This window comes from Oncorhynchus kisutch, linkage group LG6 (genome assembly GCF_002021735.2).
Source record: "Oncorhynchus kisutch isolate 150728-3 linkage group LG6, Okis_V2, whole genome shotgun sequence".
Lineage (NCBI taxonomy): Eukaryota > Metazoa > Chordata > Actinopteri > Salmoniformes > Salmonidae > Oncorhynchus > Oncorhynchus kisutch.
The window spans coordinates 27,550,837-27,572,633 of NC_034179.2; the positions used below are offsets into that span (position 1 = coordinate 27,550,837).

At 43.2% G+C, this 21,797-nt stretch overlaps 1 long non-coding RNA gene across 1 annotated transcript; it reads right to left on the minus strand.

Annotated features, from left to right (window-relative positions):
• Nucleotides 1–6,778: 6,778 nt before the first annotated feature.
• On the minus strand, nucleotides 6,779–7,864 carry LOC109892096 (uncharacterized). The gene is made up of 2 exons (XR_004210239.1): nucleotides 7,472–7,864; nucleotides 6,779–7,155 (listed from the first exon to the last, which is right to left on the minus strand). It is a non-coding gene; the product is annotated as an uncharacterized LOC109892096 (long non-coding RNA).
• Between the last annotated feature and the right edge of the window lie 13,933 nt (nucleotides 7,865–21,797).

Consider the following 21,797-nt stretch of genomic DNA (forward strand, 5'->3'; position numbering starts at 1 on the left):
CTTTATTATTTTGGTTAGGCCAGAGTGTGACATGGTTGATTTATGTGTTTTGTCTTGTCTAGGGGTTTTTGTAGATTAATGGGGTTGTGTTCTTTTAGGTGTCTAGGTAAGTCTATGGTTGCCTGGATTGGTTCTCAATCAGAGGCAGGTGTTTATCGTTGTCTCTGATTGGGAGCCATATTTAGGCAGCCATATTCTTTGGGTATTTTGTGGGTGATTGTTTCCTTTGTCCGTGTTTGTGCCACACGGGACTGTTTTGGGTTTTCACGTTTCTTGTTTTCTAGTTGTGTTCATGTTAAGTGTCTCTTATTAAAGAACCATGAACTATAACCACGCAGCGTTTTGGTCCGCCTCTCCATCCCAGGAAGAAAGCTGTGACAGAATCACCCACCACAACAGGACCAAGCGGCGTGGTGAAAAGCAGCAGCAACAACAGCAAGAGAAGCAGAATCTGGACTATACGACTTTGGAAGAGATAGACAGGTGGGTGGTCGACCCAGGGAGAGTGCCGGAACCCGCCTGGGATTCGCTGGAGCAGTGCGAGGAGGGTTATAAGAGAATGGAGTTGGAGAAATGAGCACGGCAGCGCGGTAGGAAGCCCGAGAGTCAGCCCCTAAAATTTATTGGGAGGAGGCACACAGGAAGTATGGCGAAGCCAGGTAGGAGACCTGCGCCAACTTCCTGTGCTTACCGGAGAGCGAGAGAGACCGGGCAGGCACCGTGTTATGCTGTGGAGTGCACAGTGTCCCCAGTGCCGGTGCATAGCCCGGTGCGGTACATACCAGCTCCTCGTATCGGCCGGGCTAGAGTGGGCATCGAGCCAAGTGCATCTGGTCTCCAGTGCGTCTCCTTGGGCCGGCGTACATGGCACCAGCCTTACGCATGGTGTCCCCGGTTCGCTTGCACAGCCCAGTGAGGGCTATTCCACCTTGCCGCACTGGCAGGGCGACCGGGAGCATTCAATCAGGTAAGGTTGGGCAGGCTCGGTGCTCAAGAGCTCCAGTGCGCCTGCACGGTCCGGTCTATCCATTGCCACTTCGATGCACCAGCCCTCCGGTGGCAGCCCCGCGCACCAGGCTTCCTGTGCGTGTCCAGAGCCCAGTACTCTCTGTTCCTCCTCCCCACACTCGCCCTGAGGTGCGTGTCCTCGGCCCAGTACCACCATCGCTGGCACCACGCACCAGGCCTACAGTGCGCCTCGTCTGTCCAGAGCCGCTAGAGTCTCCCGTCTGTCCAGAGTCGCCAGAGTCTCCCGTCTGTCCAGAGCCGCCAGAGTCTCCCGTCTGTCCAGAGCCGCCAGAGTCTCCCGTCTGTCCAGAGCCGCCAGAGTCTCCCGTCTGTCCAGAGCCGCCAGAGTCTCCCGTCTGTCCAGAGCCGCCAGAGTCTCCCGTCTGTCCAGAGCCGCCAGTCAGCCAGGATCTTCCAGAGCCGCCAGTCAGCCAGGATCTTCCAGAGCCACCAGTCAGCCAGGATCTTCCAGAGCTGCCAGTCAGCCAGGATCTTCCAGAGCCGCCATTCAGCCAGGATCCGCCAGAGCAGTCAACCAGCCTGAGCTACCTCTCAGTCCCGAGCTACCCCTCAGTCCTGTGCTACCCCTCAGTCCTGTGCTACCCCTCAGTCCTGAGCTACCTCAGTCCGGAGCTGCCCCTCAGTCCAGTGGGGCCATTTAGTAGGGTTGCCAATCCTAGGTCGGCGGCGAGGGTCGCCGTTCCTAGGAAGAGACTAAAGCGGACAAAGACTATGGTGGAGTGGGGTCCACGTCCCGTGCCAAAGCCGCCACCGTGGACAGACGCCCACCCAGACCTTCCCCTATGGATTTAGGTGTGCGGCCGGGAGTACGCACCTTTGGGGGGGGGGGGGTACTGTCACGCCCTGGCCTTAGTTATCTTTGTTTTCTTTATTATTTTGGTTAGGGGGCTGAATAATTTTGCACGCCCAATTTTTCAGTTTTTGATTTGTTAAAAAAGTTTGAAATATCCAATAAATGTCGTTCCACTTTATGATTGTGTCCCACTTGTTGTTGATTCTTCACAAAAAAATACAGTTTTATATCTTTATGTTTGAAGCCTGAAATGTGGCAAAAGGTCGCAAAGTTCAAGGGGGCCGAATACTTTCGCAAGGCACTGTATATATATTTATATATATACATGTATTCTTGAATAGTATAACTTATAAAGGCCTCATGAGCTTAGTTCAACTGTCACACTCTATGAGAACCCAAAATATAAGCTTGTTTTATTCCAATGTTTGTAAACATTGTAAATGTAAACAAACACTGCATAGCCTCATAACATGGTTAAACAATAATGTCATATCATGGATGGTCAGTCCTTGCATCCATAGCTCTGTCTATTCATCTGAGTGGTTATATTTCTCCAGGCCCATCCCTCATCTTTTTACCAAAACAAAAACGGGGTGCCCATTTTGTTATTGTTTTATCTGTGGATTTTCCCTTTAATCAGCTGCATATTATCAAGATATTAAAGTGTCACCAACAAAAAGGTAAACAATTGGCCTGTAGCTAATGCAGCATTTGTAAATAGCACTTTTCAGTAGTGCTCAAAGCATGCCATTCCATGAGCGCAGCATTTATTTTTCAACTCGAATCAATGAGCTCAATCAGTCCTCCATGACAATAAAACAAACATAAACAACAGAGTTGGGCTGGCTAATATGTCCTTCGTTTTGGGGTTATGCTCATGTAAAACAATTTGGCTAATATATAGTTCAATATTTCAAAGTTCCATTCTTGAAAATTAATATGTATAACATTTATTGGTGTCACACCCTGATCTGTTTCACCTGTCTTGTGCTTGTATCCATCCCCCTCCAGGTGTCGCCCATTTTCGCCATTATCCCCTGTGCATTTATACCCATGTTTTCTGTTTGTCTGTTGCCAGTTCATCTTGTCTCACCAAACCTACCAGCAGTTTTCCCGTACTCCTGTTTTTCTCTCTAGTCCCTGTTTTCTAGTTTTCCTGGTTTTGACCATTCTGCCTGCCCTGACCCTGAGCCTTCCGTTCTGTACCTTGTGACACTGCCCTGGATTACTGACCTCTGCCTGCCCTGACCCTGAGCCTTCCGTTATGTACCTTGTGACACTGCCCTGGATTACTGACCTCTGCCTGCCCTGACCCTGAGCTTTCCGTTCTGTACCTTTCGGACTCTGCTCTGGATTACTGACCTCTGCCTGCCCTTGACCTGTCGTTTGCCTGCCCCCTATTTTTGTAATAAACTTTTGTTACTTCGAACTGTCTGCATCTGAGTCTGATAATTGGAATGACTGGAATTCTGATAGACTTTGGTTTTTAATGTAAACTTATAACTTATAACTTAATCGTCGTATTATATGTATTAGAAAGCGATGGTTTAGAAGAAGCCTACATAACCAACCCATAAAGTAAAATGTAACATCCATATATGGCCAGCTATGTAAACTTTAACATTGATTTATCCTGCAATAGATGTTGTTCAATTGGAAACATGCATTTACAGTGAGGCAAAAAAGTATTTAGTCAGCCACCAATTGTGCAAGTTCTCCCACTTAAAAAGATAAGAGAGGCCTGTAATTTTCATCATAGGTACACTTCAACTATGACAGACAAAATGAAAAAAAATATCCAGAAAATCACATTGTAGGATTTTTTATTAATTTATTTGCAAATTATGGTGGAAAATAAGTATTTGGTCACCTACAAACAAGCAAGATTTCTGGCTCTCACAGACCTGTAACTTCTTCTTTAAGAGGCTCCTCTGTCCTCCACTTGTTACCTGTATTATTGGCACCTGTTCGAACTTGTTATCAGTATAAAAGACACCTGTCCACAACCTCAAACAGTCACACTCCAAACTCCACTATGGCCAAGACCAAAGAGCTGTCAAAGGACACCAGAAACAAAATTGTAGACCTGCAACAGGCTGGGAAGACTGAATCTGCAATAGGTAAGCAGCTTGGTTTGAAGAAATCAACTGTGGGAGCAATTATTAGGAAATGGAAGACATACAAGACCACTGATAATCTCCCTCGATCTGGGGCTCCACGCAAGATCTCACCCTGTGGGGTCAAAATGATCACAAGAAGGGTGAGCAAAAATCCCAGAACCACACGGGGGGGACCTAGTGAATGACCTGCAGAGAGCTGGGACCAAAGTAACAAAGCCTACCATCAGTAACACACTATGCCGCCAGAGACTCAAATCCTGCAGTGCCAGACGTGTCCCCCTGCTTAAGCCAGTACATGTCCAGGCCCGTCTGAAGTTTGCTAGAGAGCATTTGGATGATCCAGAAGAAGATTGGGAGAATGTCATATGGTCAGATGAAACCAAAATATAACTTTTTGGTAAAATCTCAACTCGTCGTGTTTGGAGGACAAAGAATGCTGAGTTGCATCCAAAGAACACCATACCTACTGTGAAGCATGGGGGTGGAAACATCATGCTTTGGGGCTGTTTTTCTGTCTGCAAAGGGACCAGGACGACTGATCCGTGTAAAGGAAAGAATGAATGGGGCCATGTATCGTGAGATTTTGAGTGAAAACCTCCTTCCATCAGCAAGGGCATTGAAGATGAAACGTGGCTGGGTCTTTCAGCATGACAATGATCCTAAACACACCGCCCGGGCAACAAAGGAGTGGCTTCGTAAGAAGCATTTCAAGGTCCTGGAGTGGCCTAGCCAGTCTCCAGATCTCAACCCCATAGAAAATCTTTGGAGGGAGTTGAAAGTCCGTGTTGCCCAGCAACAGCCCCAAAACATCACTGCTCTAGAGGAGATCTGCATGGAGGAATGGGCCAAAATACCAGCAACAGTGTGTGAAAACCTTGTGAAGACTTACAGAAAACATTTGACCTTTGTCATTGCCAACAAAGGGTATATAACAAAGTATTGAGATAAACTTTTGTTATTGACCAAATACTTATTTTCCACCATAATTTGAAAATAAATTCATTAAAAATCCTACAATGTGATTTTCTGGATTTTCTTTCTAATTTTGTCTGTCATAGTTAAAATGTACATATGATGAAAATTACAGGCCTCTCTCATCTTTTTAAGTGGGAGAACTTGCACAATTGGTGGCTGACTAAATACTTGTTTGCCCCACTGTATGTCTTCTTCTAATGCCTCTTAATTATTTTATTTTTATTTTACCTTTCTTTAACTAGGTAAGTCAATAAAGAACAAATTATTATTTACAATGACAGACTACCCTGGCCAAGCCCTAACGACACTGGGCCAATTGTGCGCCGCCCAATCTGAGCCAAGGCCTGATACAGCCTGGAATCCAACCAGGGTCTAGCACAAAGTGCCTTAAACCGCTGCGCCACAGGGAGCCCTGTGTAGGCTTGAGAGCCCATGTAATCTAAAAGTAATGGAATGTAATCAAATCAAACTTTATTTGTCACATGCTCCGAATACAAGTGTTGCCTTACCGTGAAATGCTTATTTACAAGCCCTTAACCAACAGTGCAGTTCAAGAAGAGTTAAGAAAATATTTACCAAATAAACTAAAGTAAAAAATCATCAAAAGTAACACAATAACATAACAATAATGAGGTTATATACAAGGGTACCGGAACCGAGTCAGTGTGCGGGTGTAAAGGTTAGTTGAGGTAATTTGTACATGTAGGTAGGGGTGAATTGACTATGCATAGATAATAAACAGCGAGTAGCAGCAGTGTACAACACAAATGGCGGTGGGGGGGTCAATGTAACAGTCCGGTGGCCATTTAATTAATTGTTCAGCAGTCTTATGGCTTGGGGGTAGAAGCTGTTCAGGATCCTTTTGGTACCGCTTGCTGTGTGGTAGAGGAGAAAACAGTCTATGACTTGGGTGACTGGAGTCTCTGACAATTTTATGGGCTTTCCTCTGACACCGCCTATTATATAGGTCCTGGATGGCAGGAAGCTTGGCTATTACCTTACTGAGTTTGGGTAATCCAAAAGATACATTATTGATTACAATTTTGGACAGGTAACTAGTAACTGTAACAGATTACATTTAGAAAGTAACCTACCCAATCCTGAGTATACCTTTACCTGACTGATTGAAGACTCCCTTCGAGACCAACCAACGGGGTTGAATTAGTCTAATCTCAGAGGAAATCACATTGGGAAAGTTACTGTATGGAAATACATACAGTATAGTCATATTGGGTGGTTTTGGTACCATGTCGGTAAATTACAACGATATTCAGTGTTACTGATGACACATGACACTGATGGGTGATGACTACATCTTTTTTGACCGCCATTTCTATGCAGTATGTGAGTCACACACTGCTATCTAATCACAAGATAGCACAGACATCCGCTCTTATTCTAGCTCATATGGCTTTGTGAGCACAGGAAAGCATGTGGGACTGACAGATAAAGGGTGATGTTTTATATAAGTATCCAAAGGCAGGTTATTGACCATAATAATAGGCCTTGTAAAAGCACAGAGTGCAAGATAAATAAGTGATATATCGTCCCTATATCTCCCTTAATTAGTTGAAAGCAATGTTTAGACTCTGCTGCATATTAGCACAAACTCTCCTTTAATTTCCTCTGTCATAACTGATTGTGCTGAGAATTATAGAGCAATGTGCCACCACTCACTGTTTCTGTGCATCACCCAGTGATTACTTTACATTGGTAGTAGTGGGTCAGTCACCCTTACACATAATGCAGGCCTACATAGAAACCTGATGAAAAGTTATCTATATAAATGAAATCGTAATTCCATTTCTATTCATTCCTATTAATCTATAGACATCGTCTATAAATATACTAGGGACCTCAATGTTTTATAACCCAGTACGTATTTAATGCAGTATTTAATACAGAGACACACATTTGTTACACAGTGTACTAAGTTCCATCATACAAACTTACACAAAATACATTAGACAATTGCACATAATCACTCATAGTAGATAAAGATAATAATTTTCACATAATCCAAATGTTTTGCCTCTAAGAATGTCTTAACAGTGAAAGTCACTTGGAGGTTAATGAAGTGTTCTTCTTTGAAGTTAGTCTGATGGGAGATGCTCAGCAGACAAGTGACCCCTCACTTGGGGTATTTGACAAACTGACACCCTGTAATACTGAGTGTCCAACTCAGCTTGACAAATACACTAAGTGGGGGGCCTGCTCTCACAGTTGCAGACTATGAACCTGTAGTATGAACAGAAGAGACATTTGGGTAATGTTTAAACATGAATGTATTCCATGTCCAAACAATTAACTCCAGGTTATTTTTGATGTACTTTTTTGTTTTGGTGTACTTAACTGTACTTCAGTGAAACCAGAGGACCAACACATTTCAACTGTTTGTTTAGGGTAGATAAGACTTCCATTCATATCTTCATGAAATTACAATTATTATTTATTTAACTAGGCAAGTCAGTTAAGAAGAAATTCTTATTGTCAATGACAGCCTAGGAACAGTGGGTTAACTGCCTTGTTCAGGGGCAGAATGACAGATTTTTACCTTGTCAGCTCAGGGATTTGATCCGGCAACCTTTCGGTTACTAGTCCAATGCTCTAACCACTAGGCTACCTGCCTCCCCAATTCAAATAGAAACAATGACTAAAGACCCATTACATTTAGAAAAAGCAATACATTATACTGTATAATATATTCCAAAATTGTGCAGATGTTTTATGTAAATGTAAATTAATTAGAAATGAAACCATGAAATAATATAATGTTATACCTGAATGATTTGACCTCTAGTTGAAAAGGTGGATGTTTAGTTGGCGCCCCAATGATTCCTTAGTTGAGTTCTCTCCTTTAACCAAACGGCGACAGGGACGCTGATGATACTGTGCATCTGACAACACGCCTGATCATTAATAAGCCTTAACATCACAAAGAGGAAGCTAAAATGAGGAAGACAACTGCAAGGCTAGTTAGCAGGAAATATCTGGAACCACAGTGACAACATGCCATGGTTGTGAAATGCTTCAGATGGCAGTTTGAAATTGAGCCACTTTGTCAAAACAGTTTCAGAGATCATGAAATACAATGTGGAAAAGGAATTAGCTCATGATGAAAGTAAAAGCACATTATATCTTATTTGCATTCAATAGTCCACAGCTACTGTGACAAACAATATATTACTTACAGTGCAGTCAGAAAGTATTCAGACCCCTTTACTTTTTCCACATTTTGTTACGTTACAGCCTTATTCTAAAATGGATGTAATATTTTTTCCCTCATCAATATACACACAATACCCCATAATGACAAAGTGAAAACAGGATTTTAGACATTTTTGCAAATGTAATAAAAAACTGAAAAACGTTATTTACATAAATATTCATAAAAACCCTTTACTATGAAACTTGAAATTGAGCTCAGGTTCATCCTGTTTCCATTGATCATCCTTGAGATATATCTACAACTTGATTGGAGTCCACCTGTGGTAAATTCAATTGATTGGACATCATTTGGAAATGCACACACCTGTCTATATGAGGTCCCACATTTGACAGTACATGTCAGACCAAGCCATGAGGTCGAAGGAATTGTCCGCAGAGCTCCAAGACAGGATTTTGTCAAGGAACAGATCTGGGGAAGAGTACCAACATATTTCTGCAGCATTGAAGGTCCCCAAGAACACAGTGGCCTCTGTCATTCTTAAAGGGAAGACGTTTGGAACTACCTAGATTCTTCCTAGAGCTGGCTGGCAGGCTAAACTGAGCAATCGTGTGATCGATGGTCACTCTTGATAAAGCTCCAGAGTTCCTCTGTAGAGGTGGGATTACCTTCCAGAAGGACAACCATCTTTGCAGCATTCCACCAATCAGGCCTTTATGGTAGAGTGGCCAGAAGCCACTCCTCAGTAAAAGGCACATGACAGCCTGCTTAGTGGACTTTCAGGAGTTTGTCATCTTGGTTGCTGTGCTGACCATGGCCTGTAACAAGTTCTTTGTAGATAGCCTGAATTAATGAGTTTGGAAACAGTCTGTGACCTCGGCATTCTACTCATTATTCCTTGTTAATAAAACAAACATGTACAGTATGCTTTCATTTGATTGAAATAACTATAATTTTTGTCTCTGGTCTGAAGAAACCAAATTTGAACTCTTTGGCCTGCATGCCAAGCGTATCGTCTGGAGGAAACATGACACCATCCCTACGGTAAAATGGTGGTGGCAACATCATGCTGTGGTTTTGTTTTTCAGTGGCAGGTACTGGGAGACCAGTCAGGATCGAAGGAAAGATGAACGGAGCAAAGTAGAGAGAGATCCTTGATGAAAACCTGCTCCAGAGTGCTCAGGACCTCAGACTGGGGCGAAGGTTCACCTTCCAACAGGACACCGACCCTAAGCACACAGCCAAGAGAACGCAGGAGTGGCTTCGGTACAAGTCTCTGAATGTCCTTGAGTGGCCCAGCCAGAGCGCAGACTTGAAACCGATCGAACATACCTGGAGAGACCTGAAAATAGCTGTGCAGCGACGCTCCCCATCCAACCTGACAGAGCTTGAGAGGATCTGCAGAGAAGAATGGGAGAAACTACCCAAATGCAGGTGTGCCAAGCTTGTAGCGTCATACCCAAGAAGACTCAAGGCTGTAATTACTGCCAAAGATGGTTCAACAAAAATACTGAGTAAAGGCTCTGAATAGTTATGTAAATGTGATATTTAAGTTTTTTACTTTCAATAAATTAAGAAACATTTCTAAACAGTTTTTGCTTTGTCATTATGGGGTATTGTGTGTAGATTCATAAGGAGGAAAAGTATTTAATCCATTTTAGAATAAGGCTGAAATGTAACAAAATGTGGAAAAGTTAAGGGGTCTGTGGGTCTGAATACTTTTCGAATGCACTGTATTCTTTACCCGCCTGACTCTCACACAATCCTTGTTACTTGTCAATGCAATAACATTAGAGGGACTCAATAACCTTGTAATAGAGTGTGGGTCGTGTTTGTTTCAACATGTCTGCCATGTCATAGGTAATGTCATACAACACAATTGATGCATGTCAGACAACACAAGCAATTTTCTTTGTACTTAAAGATATTGAACCATAGAAGTCCATGTTCTACAATAGCTACAGAATCACCCTGCGTATTATCATGGTTAAATTGTTTATCAATGGTACCGCAATTATACAACTGTCAAAATGAATGTGTAGTAACGTGTAGTCATGTTTAGTTAGGTACAGCCTAGCAGCTTCTACTGTAGTATCTTTCAGTTGATTTCTAGCGTATATGATTCCCTTAATTGAGGCGAGTCTAAGAAATGTCGTCCAGGATAACTGAAAATGAGTGCATGTCAGAGATAAATATATAAACTCACAGCTTTGTTTCACATGGTGTGTGAGTGTGAACATTCAGTTCACCTCTAAAAGAAAGAAAAAAACACTTCCTCAGATCATTCATTCACTTCTCTCTATTATTACACTGTGTGGTTGAAGGAAATACAAGCCACTTAAGACACTGTTGAAACAAGAAATGTTTGACATATGAGTGTAAAAAGGCTCAGTAGAATAAGTAATGTCTTCTTACAGCAAATAAGGTGTCATCTCCTGTAGGGTAGGCCTATCATGACCCTATGACCCATGTTCATAGCACTGGATCTTTTAAATGCTTTGATGGGTAACACTAGTATATTTGGGAGTGAGCAAGCTGCTCAAATATGCAGAACTGTAAAAGAAGAGGGGGTGGAAAGAGGGGGGAATAAAAAGGCCTTGCACTTGTGTGTTGACCCCAAACTGTATGGTATTCATCTTGAAGCTAAAACCATTTCAATTCCGCGTGCACCTCTTTCGTCCTACAACAGTAGCTCTTCCTAGGCCTACACATATTTCTCAGCAAGCAAATCAGATCCTATTAACCCATGTCAAGTCACTATTCTGGGGGCTGAAATATATAGGCTAGCTCCGCTCGCTTGATACCTTGCATAGCTGGCTATACCGTTTTCTAACTCCTTAGCTTTGCACATCTCTCTTTCAATGCTGTACTTTCTACACCTTACGAAATACACATGCCTATACCATGTGAAAATTATTAGAATGCATGCCAATCCATTGAGTTCCCATTGAGTTCACTATCTTAGAACAAAAAGACCATTTCTCTGCCAGATTCATTGATTGTTATTGTTCCCTCTAAAACACTGATCTATACATCTGCTGCCTATACAGTGTGTATGATGTGTTTATCACTGCATTGTAATGTAATATTGTCTGTTGTTTCCTCTGCTCCTCCTTTTTTCACAATTTTGAAATTTTGAAGTTTTTTTTAAAGTACAATGTTCTGGTTTGAAATGTAAGCCCATTTTAAAAATGTGTTTTATTTTTTACCTTGATATAACTAGCCAAGTCAGTTGACGGCCTACCCGGGCCAGACCCGGACGACGCTGGGCCGATTGTGCGCCGCCCAGTGGGACTCCCAATCACGGCCGGATGTGATACAGCCTGGATTCGAACAAGGAACTTTAGTGACGCCTTGTTAAAGTGAAACTTTGCAAGGGCAGTGTGTGGGAACTTTGTCTCTGCAAATGAAGATCATTCATCATTAGGTGTCACAGTATAAGCTGCTAAAAACACATATCTGTTATGTCAGTGCTGCCGTAGATAGCTTATTCACAAGGGGATGCCGTATTTATGATGAATACCAATTACTCCATAAACATTCAGAAAATGCATCACGTAAGATGGCACCTGAGAAGATGGCAGATGTTTTACGTGCCCCCAGCCGATTGTGTTTTTTGTTCGCTTATTTGCATTGTTTGTAACTTTTTTTTTAAACGTATTTTGTACATAATGTTGCCACTACCATCTCTTATGACCAAAAATAACATCTAGACATCAGGACTGCAATTACTCACCACGCACTAGCAGAATCCTCTTTTTCCTTTCACGACTCTGATGAGCCCGACGCGAAGGATATGCTGCTTCCTCGGGAACAGGCCCCGATCCCTGTGATCTGCGTGAAGAGGAGGCGGAGAAAGAGGGGCCGAAGGTCCGCCTGCCTTCTGAGAATTCGTAGGCGATCGAATAAACACCCACTTCCCTCCATTCTGCTAGCAAATGTGCAATCTTTGGAGAATAAAATCGATGAGTACTGCGGAAGATTAAACTACCAACGGGACAATAAAAACTGTAACATCTTATGCTTCATGGAGTCGTGGCTGAACGACGACAACATCAACAGGCTGGTTATATGATGTACTGGCAGGATAGAACAGCAGCGTCTGGTAAGACGTAAACAACAGCTGGTGCATGATATCTAAGGAAATCTTGAGCAAATTTTTTTATTTTACCTTAATTTAACTAGGTAAATCAGTTAAGAACAAATTCTTATTTTCAATGACGACCTAGGAACAGTGGGCTAACTGCCTGTTCAGGGGCAGGGGCAGAACGACAGATGTTCAGGGGCAGAACGACACATTTGTACCTTGTCAGCTTGGGGATTTGAACTTGCAACCTGGTCCAACTCTCTAACCACTAGGCTATCTTGTCGCCTCTGGTAGAGTTCCTCATGATATGCTGTAGACCACACTACCTACCGAGAGAGTTTTCATCTGTATTCTTTGTCACACAGAGACGAATATAAAGCTCTCCCTCGCCCTCCATTTGGCAAATCTGACCATAATTCTATCCTCCTGATTCCTGCTTACAAGCAAAAATTAAAGCAGGAAGCACCAGTGACTAGATCAATAAAAAAATTGTCAGATGAAGCAGATGCTAAGCTACAGGACTGTTTTGCTAGCACAGACTGGAATATGTTCCGAGATTCCTCCGATGGCATTGAGTAGTACACCACATCAGTCATTGGCTTCATAAATAAGTGCATCAATGACATCGTCCCCACAGTGACGGTACATACATACCCCAACCAGAAGCCATGGATTACAGGCAACATCCGCACTGAGCTAAAGGCTAGAGCTGCCGCTTTCAAGGAGTGGGACTCTTAACCTGTAAGCTTATAAGAAATCCTGATATGCCCTCAGACAAACCATCTAACAGGCGAAGCATCAATACAGGACAAAGATCGAATCGTACTACACCGGCTCTGACGTTCGTCGGATGTGGCAGGGCTTGCAAACCAATACGGACTACAAGGGGAAGCACAGCCGAGAGCTGCCCAGTGACACAAGCCTACCAGACGAGCTAAACGACTTCTATGCTCGCTTCAAGGCAAATAACACTGAAACATGCATAAGAGCACCAGCTGTTCCGAAAGACTGTGTGATCACGCTCTCCGCAGCCGATGTGAGTAAGACCTTTAAACAGATTAACATTTACAAGGCCGCAGGGCCAGACGGATTGCCAGAACGTGTACTGCGAGCATGCTCTGACCAACTTGCAAGTGTCATCACTGACATCTTCAACATCTCCCTGTCCGAGTCTGTAATACCAATATGTTTCAAGCAGACCACCATAGTCCCTGTGCCCAAGACCACTAAGGTAACCTGCCTAAACGACTACCGACCCATAGCACTCACGTCTGTAGCCATGAAGTGCCTTGAAAGGCTGGTCAACACCATCATACCAGAAACCCTAGACCCACTCCAATTTGCATACCGCCCCAACAGATCCACAGATGATGCAATCTCCATTGCAATCCACACTGCCCTTTCCCACCTGGACAAAAGGAACACCTATTTGAGAATTCTATTCATTGACTACAGCTCAGCGTTCAACACCATAGTGCCCTCAAAGCTCATCAATAAGCTAAGGACCCTGGGACTAAACATCTCCCTCTGCAACTGGATCCTGGACTTCCTGATGGACCGCCCCAGGTGGTGAGGGTAAGTAGCAACACATCCGCCACACTGATCCTCAACACAGGGGCCACCAGGGGTGCGTGCTCAGTCCCCTCCTGTACTCCCTGTTCACTCATGACTGCACGGCCAGGCACGACTCCAACACCATCTTTAAATTTGCAGATGACACAACAGTGGTAGGCCTGATCACCAACAATGATGAGACAGCCTATGGGGAGGAGGTTAGAGACCTGCACCATCGAGAGCATCCTGGTTGAATCACTGCTTGGTATGGCAACTGCTCGGCCTCTGGCCACAAGGCACTACAGGGGGTAGTGTGAACGGCCCAGTACATCACTGGGGCCAAGCTTCCTGCCATCCAGGACCTCTGTACAAGGTGGTGTCAGAGGAAGGGCCTAAAAATTGTCAAAGACTCCAGCCACACTAGTCATAGACTGTTCTCTCTGCTACTGCACAGCAAGCGGTACCGGAACACCAAGTCTAGGTCCAAGAGGCTTCTAAACAGCTTCTACCCACAAGCCATAACACTCCTGAACATCTAGTCAAATGGCTACCCCCCACCCCCTCTTTACACCACTGCTACTCTCTGTTGTCATCTATGCGTAGTCACTTTAATAACTCTACCTACATGTACATACTACCTCAAAAAACCGGTGCCCCCACAAATTGACTCTGTTTCTGTACCCCCCTGTATATAGTCTCGTTGTTGTTATTTCACTGCTGCTCTTTAATTACTTGTTACTTTTATCTCTTATTCTTATCTGTATTTTTTTAACTGCATTGTTGGTTTGGGGCTCGTAAGTAAAGCATTTCACTGTACACCTGTTGTATTCGGCGCATGTGACAAATAACATTTGATTTGATTTGTGTGTACATGTTCACAATTAGAAAATGTCCCAATTTTCATAAGAACAACTTAAAAATATATATATATTTAAAATCAAGCTGAAAATGCCATCCATGTGCATTACTACTAAATACAGGGAACATTTATATTATTACAATTGGGATCGTCTGATAAAAATAAATGTTTGTAGCAAACAGGGAGATGTAGTGACTCAGACTTGGTGCCTCCACATGTGAAATGAGCATGTAATTGTTGATACCTGACTTGTGTTATCTACAATATGATGGTGAATATTCAGGTAGTTCAAACCAGGGCAACCATATTGTGTGCAATTTATCTTTCAACACCTCAAGTTTTGGGTTCCTCCCTATCACACGGGAAGTACCAAACCACTACCTCACTTTGCTGTGGTTGGAAGGGTTGGTTGCTTGGTTGCTTCAGAGATACAAGTGGTTGTTTTCCATTGTGTACTACATTAACAATTATCTTCCTATTCCACTACTACTACATGTACTTTTACAGGGACAGTGCACATTAATCAACGTTTCAGTAAAAGTGCCGGTTTTAGCCAGCCGGCTAATTTTCAACCGCAATCCCTGGGACAGGATAGGATGTACCTATCCTTGACTTATTGCTAAACCCATGATGGATTTTTGTTATATGCAAATGTAAAGGTTTGTTTATGAAATGGTGGACACAATGTTTACAAATATTTTATGGATGCAGGACCAATCTTGGACTATTTTACTGTATCAAAAGATGTTCTGTATGCAACCAACATCAATAGTCTTGGCTCCAAATTGACTCCATAAATTCAAATATGCATTATACACAGTCTACATTGTACTAATGAGAGATGGTATGTTGATGGAGATTTACAGTAATAACAACAACAGATGCACTGCTCCTACAAAACATGAGCAGTGACATTTTCATGGATTTACTTTCCATCCCCAGGTCCACAGCTTGGGATGGGGAGCTCCAGTCCTCGGGAAGGGGGTGGTGTCACACATTTTACCCATCCCTAGCAAACACAGCTGATTGAACAGAACTAGGCCTTTATTACTCCAGGATGAGTTGTCGTGTCTTTACTATCATTAACTGAAGAATTATATATTTTTTTTATCAAAGATTCTCTGTAATTAAGTATTACACGATTAGACTGATTAATCATCAAATCAAATCAAATGTTATTTGTCACATTCACATGGTTAGCAGATGTTAATGTGAGTGTAGCGAAATGCTTCTGCTTCTAGTTCCGACAATGCAGTAATAACCAATGAGTAATCTAACCTAACAATTCCAAAACTACTACCTTATACACACAAGTGTAAAGGGATAAAGGATATGTACATAAAGATATATGAATGAGTGATGGTACAGAACGGCATAGGCAAGATGCAGTAGATGGTATCGAGTACAGTATATACATATGAGATGAGTAATGTAGGGTATGTAAACAAAGTGGCATAGTTTAAAGTGGCTAGTGATACATGTATTACATAAAGATGCAGCAGATGATATAGAGTACAGTATATACATATACATATGAGATGAGTAATGTAGGGTATGTAAACATTATATTAAGTAGCATTGTTTAAAGTGGCTAGTGATATATTTTTACATCAATTTCCATCCATTTCCATGATTAAAGTGGCTGGAATTGAGTCAGTGTGTTGGCAGAAGCCACTCAATGTTAGTGGTGGCTGTTTAACAGTCTGATGGCCTTGAGATAGAAGCTGTTTTTCAGTCTCTCGGTCCCTGCTTTGATGCACCTCGCCTGACCTCGCCTTCTGGATGATAGCCGGGTGAACAGGCAGTGTCTCGGGTGGTTGTTGTCCTTGATGATCTTTATGGCCTTCCTGTGACATCGGGTGGTGTAGGTGTCCTGGAGGGCAGGTAGTTTGCCCCCGGTGATGCGTTGTGCAGACCTCACTACCCTCTGGAGACCTTACGGTTGTGGGCGGGGCAGTTGCCGTACCAGGCGGTGATACAGCCCGACAGGATGCTCTCGATTGTGCATCTGTAGAAGTTTGTTAGTGCTTTTGGTGACAAGCCAAATTTCTTCAGCCTCCTGAGGTTGAAGAGGCGCTGCTGCGCCTTCTTCATGACGCTGTCTGTGTGGGTGGACCAATTCAGTTTGTCCGTCATGTGTACGCCGAGGAACTTAAAACTTACTACCCTCTCCACGACTGTCCAGTCGGTGTGGATAGGGGGGTGCTCCCTCTGCTGTTTCCTGAAGTCCACAATCATCTCCTTTGTTTTGTTGACGTTGAGTGTGAGGTTATTTTCCTGACACCACACTCCGAGGGCCCTCACCTCCTCCCTGTAGTCCGTCTCGTCGTTGTCGGTAATCAAGCCTACCACTGTAGAGTCGTCTGCAAACTTGATGATTGAGTTGGAGGCGTGCATGGCCACACAGTCGTGGGTGAACAGGGAGTACAGAAGAGGGCTCAGAACGCACCCTTGTGGGGCGCCATGTTGAGGATCAGGTGGGTGGAGATGTGGTTACCTACCCTCACCACCTGGGGGCGGCCCGTCAGGAAGTCCAGTACCCAGTTGCACAGAGCGGGGTCGAGACCCAGGGTCTCGAGCTTGATGACGAGTTTGGAGGGTACTATGGTGTTAAATGCTGAGCTGTAGTCGATGAACAGCATTCTCACATAGGTATTCCTCTTGTCCAGATGGGTTAGGGCATTGTGCAGTGTGGTTGCGATTGCGTCGTCTGTGGACCTATTTGGGCCGTAAGCAAATTGGAGTGGGTCTAGGGTGTCAGGTAGGGTGGAGGTGATGTGGCCCTTGACTAGTCTCTCAAAGCACTTCATGATGAAGCGGACATGAATATGTCCATAAACACACCAGCCAGCTGGTCTGCGCATGCTCTGAGGACGCGGCTGGGGATGCCGTCTGGGCCTGCAGCCTTGCGAGGGTTAACACATTTAAATGTTTTACTAACGTCGGCTGCCGTGAAGGAGAGTCCGCAAGTTTTGGTTGCAGGCCGTGTCAGTGGCACTGTATTGTCCTCAAAGCGGGCCGACAAAAAAAAAAAAATGTTATTTAGTCTGTCTGGGAGCAAGACATCCATGTAACCGTAATTACTAGGAAGTCAGGGCACCAAGGAAAAATATTCAGATTGCAAAGTTATCATTTCCTAAAATAACTTTTCAGATATTGTTTTCAATCATTTATCTATTACTAACTAAGTAATTCACAGAAATGCATAAACAAACAAACAAACAAGGTAAATGTGGTTAGGAGAATGTGCCCTAGTGGGCTAAACCGGCTTGTTAGACAAAAGGGGAAGTGGGGGTCGACTAAGACGTCACTACAGTGATAATTATAACAATTGAAATGCTAATCCTTTGCACATGAACGCTCACTCATTCGGGAACAATTGCAATCAATATATATATTTACGCTCAGTGTGTCGTCTTGATCGCTGGTGAAAAGTTAATTTCAATTGTCCGTCTCTCTCCCTCTCTCTCTCTCTCTCTCTCTCTCTCTCTCTCGGTTGTGGTTAGAGGGGATTGTTCAGAGTGACATACGTTATAGAATGGATGTTTCGCCGGTTGTCGTTCTTCGCGTTCAATGATACCGAATTCCTAGCTGCAGACTTGTAATTAATATCAAAGACTTGTTCTTATTCTGTCGGTATCGATAGGCTAAGAGTTTAACCATGTGGTATGGTTAAAATATTCAGCAATGGTCTCCAACCTTTGTCCTCCTAATGGAGAAAAACATGGTCTGCAACCTTTAGCCATCTCATAATTGAGGTAAGCTCGGTCTGCTGATCGAAAACCCAAGTGGGGGTTTTATTCGGAATGGCAGAAAAGGCTGTCCCTGGATGTCTGACCCTAACTGGGCTCAGGGGCGGTCCTCTGATTTAATTCAAATCCAGTTCCCTTTTTGAGTTTTCCTTCATTAAACAGTCCAAAATCACATTGTAAAATTGTGTAAACAGTATCATACTCACTCATTCATCTTATACAACAATTAGATGTAAACCTCATATGAGGCTATTATATAAACAGCGTTACGGTATTGTGGCCACACCGTCTCCCATGAGCTTCCCCAAGTTGTGACAAATGGACCAGTTCGTAGCTGGATTCTTCACCGATCTTTTATACTTTCTCCAGAACATGAAATTTGTTCGTGCTTCAAGTTCTGTGAGGTGGAAGGATTTCCTTTGTTCTCCATGAAAATCTACTCTCTCTATACTGTGTGGCCATGTGGCAGGGTCTTCTCAGGAATTTACGACTTCTCTGACCACAGCAACCTAGTTGAAGGAGGCAAATGGGGAGGCAGGGAGAGGGGGATGGGACTCGCTATACCCAAAGAGGCCAACATCATGACAGAGCTGAGAAAAATACTCATCAGCTAAACCATAATATTGAAGTAAACTTGGAGTCATGCAATGATATGGTAGGTGGTCCTCCCACTGCGACTCGGGAAACCATGCAGTTTATTAGGCTACAGATTAAATACGTTTTAAACTTATTGAACTTCACAGGATGATATAAGCGCACAGTGATCTTGATGCTACTTTCCAATAACTAGAGGGTCTTCTTCTGGTTACATGATGATTGATGCGTAACTGTCGTTTGACAAATACAAATATTCTCGCTCTTATCCATAATAATCTCATTACATAACTGAAATTTTAAGTGAAAAAGCACATTTTGTATGCACTACATCATCATGCAGTGATATTTTAACAACAAGTCAGTTTGGTGGAAACACCACTGGTGGGAAAATGCAGATATTTACTTGATGCAGATTTCAGAATATTTGGATGAAAATCTTTCACCAATTGGATGGAAACCTAGCTACGGTAACACAATTGCATGAGGCCTTCAGGGCCAGATTAATGCACGGATTTACCGGGCAGATAGTTTTTTTTTATACAAAAAATATATAATAAAGGAAACATATAATATATATATTTTTTTTTTTTGTTGCTGCAACCACCAACCACAGGGGGGCTCAGGTGCCTGTTCTCAATGAGTGTAGATAGCCTGCTGCTACCTACTGCCACTGACGTGGTAACTGGGGGGCCCTCCCTTGATTGGATGACTGATTAATAAAAAATAAACTGTGTAATAAATCAATGTTATTGGTCAATTGTGTGAGTCAGGGCTCAAGGATGTAGGGGCCCCAAGAGGCATACATATTTATATACATAATTACATACATATTTATACAATCACAGGAACCCGCTTTCAATGTTCAAAATACACCAGAGAGCATAATTTAGCCATGTAGGATCAATAGTTTATCAAACAAATAACTGTGGATTAAGTTTTTTTCACAAGTACATATAGGTACAGCGCATTCGGAGAGTATTCAGACCCCTTGACCTTTTCCACATTTTGCTACTTTACAGCCTTATTCCAATATAAATTAAATTGTTTTTCCCCCTCATCAATCTACACACAATACCCCATAATGTCACGATCTTGGAATCGTGAATTGAGTTCCACAAAGTGAAACTAGAAACAAAACAACAAAACTTACAAAGAACGTGAAGTCGTAGTGCTCAAACACAAACTGACGTTGTGCACTAACACAAACAATATCCCACAAATGCAGGTAGGGAAAAACCTACCTAAATATGATCCCCAATTAGAGGCAACGATTACCAGCTGCCTCTAATTGGGAACCACACAAACCACCAACCTAGAGAAAAAAACTAGATAACCTCCCCAGTCACGCTCTGACCTAAACATCGTAGAGAACCGAGGGCTCTCTATGGTCAGGGCGTGACACATAATAACAAAGCAAAAAACTTTTTTTAACGTTCAGCAAATTTATAAAAACTGAAAAATGACTTTTATATAAGTATTTAGACCCTTGTTGAAGCACCTTTGACAGTGATTACAGCCTTGATTCTTCTTGAGTATGATGCTACAAGCTTGGCACACCTTTATTTGGGAAGGTTCTCCCATTCTTATCTGCAGCTCCTCTCAAGCTCTGTCAGGTTGAATGGGGAACGTAGCTGCACAGCTATTTTCAGGTCTCTGCAGAGATGTTCGATCGGGTTCAAGTCCAGGCTCTGGCTGGGCCACACAAGGATATTCAGAGACTTGTCCCAAAGTCACTCCTGCATTGTCTTGGCTGGGTGCTTAGGGTTGTTGTCCTGTTGGAAGGTGAACCTTCACCCCAGTCTGAGGTCCTGAGCGCTCTGGAGCAGGTTTTCATCAAGGATCTCTCTGCTCCGTTCATCTTTCCCTCGATCCTGACTAGTCTCCCAGTCCCTGCCGCTGAAAAACATCCCCACAGCATGATGCTGCGACCACCATGCCAGGTTTCCTCCAGACGTGGCGATTGGCAAGAGTTCCATCTTGGTTTAATCAAACCAGAGAATCTTGTTTCTCATGGTTTGGGAGTCTTTAGGTGCCTTTTGGCAAAATCCATGTGGACTGTCGTGTGGCTTCCAACTGGGCCTACCATAAAGACCTGATTGGTGGAGCGCTGCAGAGATTGTTGTCCTTCTGGAAGGTTCTCCCATCTCTACAGAGGAACTCTGGAGCTCTGTCAGAGTGATCATCGGCTTCTTGGTCACTTCCCTGACCAAGGCCCTTCTCCCCTGATTGCTCAGTTTCACCGGGCGGCCGCCTCTTGGAAGAGTCTTGGTGGTTCCAAACTTCTTCCATTTAAGAATGATGGAGGCCACTGTGTTCTTGGGGACCTTCAATGCTGCAGACATTTTTCAGTTCCCTTGCCCAGAACTGTGCCTCGATAAATTCTGTCTCAGAGCTCTATGGACAATTTATTTGACCTCATGGCTTAGTTTTTGCTCTGACATGCACTGTCAACTGTGGGACGGTTCATGTCCAATCAATTGTATTTACAGCAGGTGGACTCCAATCAAGTTGTAGAAACATCTCAAGGATGGTCAATGGAAACAGGATGCACCTGAGCTCAACTTCAAGTCTCAAAGCAAAGGATTTGAATACATATGTAAATAAGGTATTTCTGTTTTTATTTTTAATACATTTGTGAAACAAAATCCCCCAAAAATTAACTTTGTCATTGTGGGGTATTGTGTGTATATTGATGAGGAAACAAATGTATTTAATATTATTTCGTAACAAAATGTGGAAAAGGTCAAGGGGTCTGAATACTTTCCGAATGCACTGTATCTGCCTAAATAAAGGAAACACCAACATAAAGTGTCTTAAAAGGGTTGGGCCACCACAAACTGCCAGAACAGCTTCAGTGTACCTTGG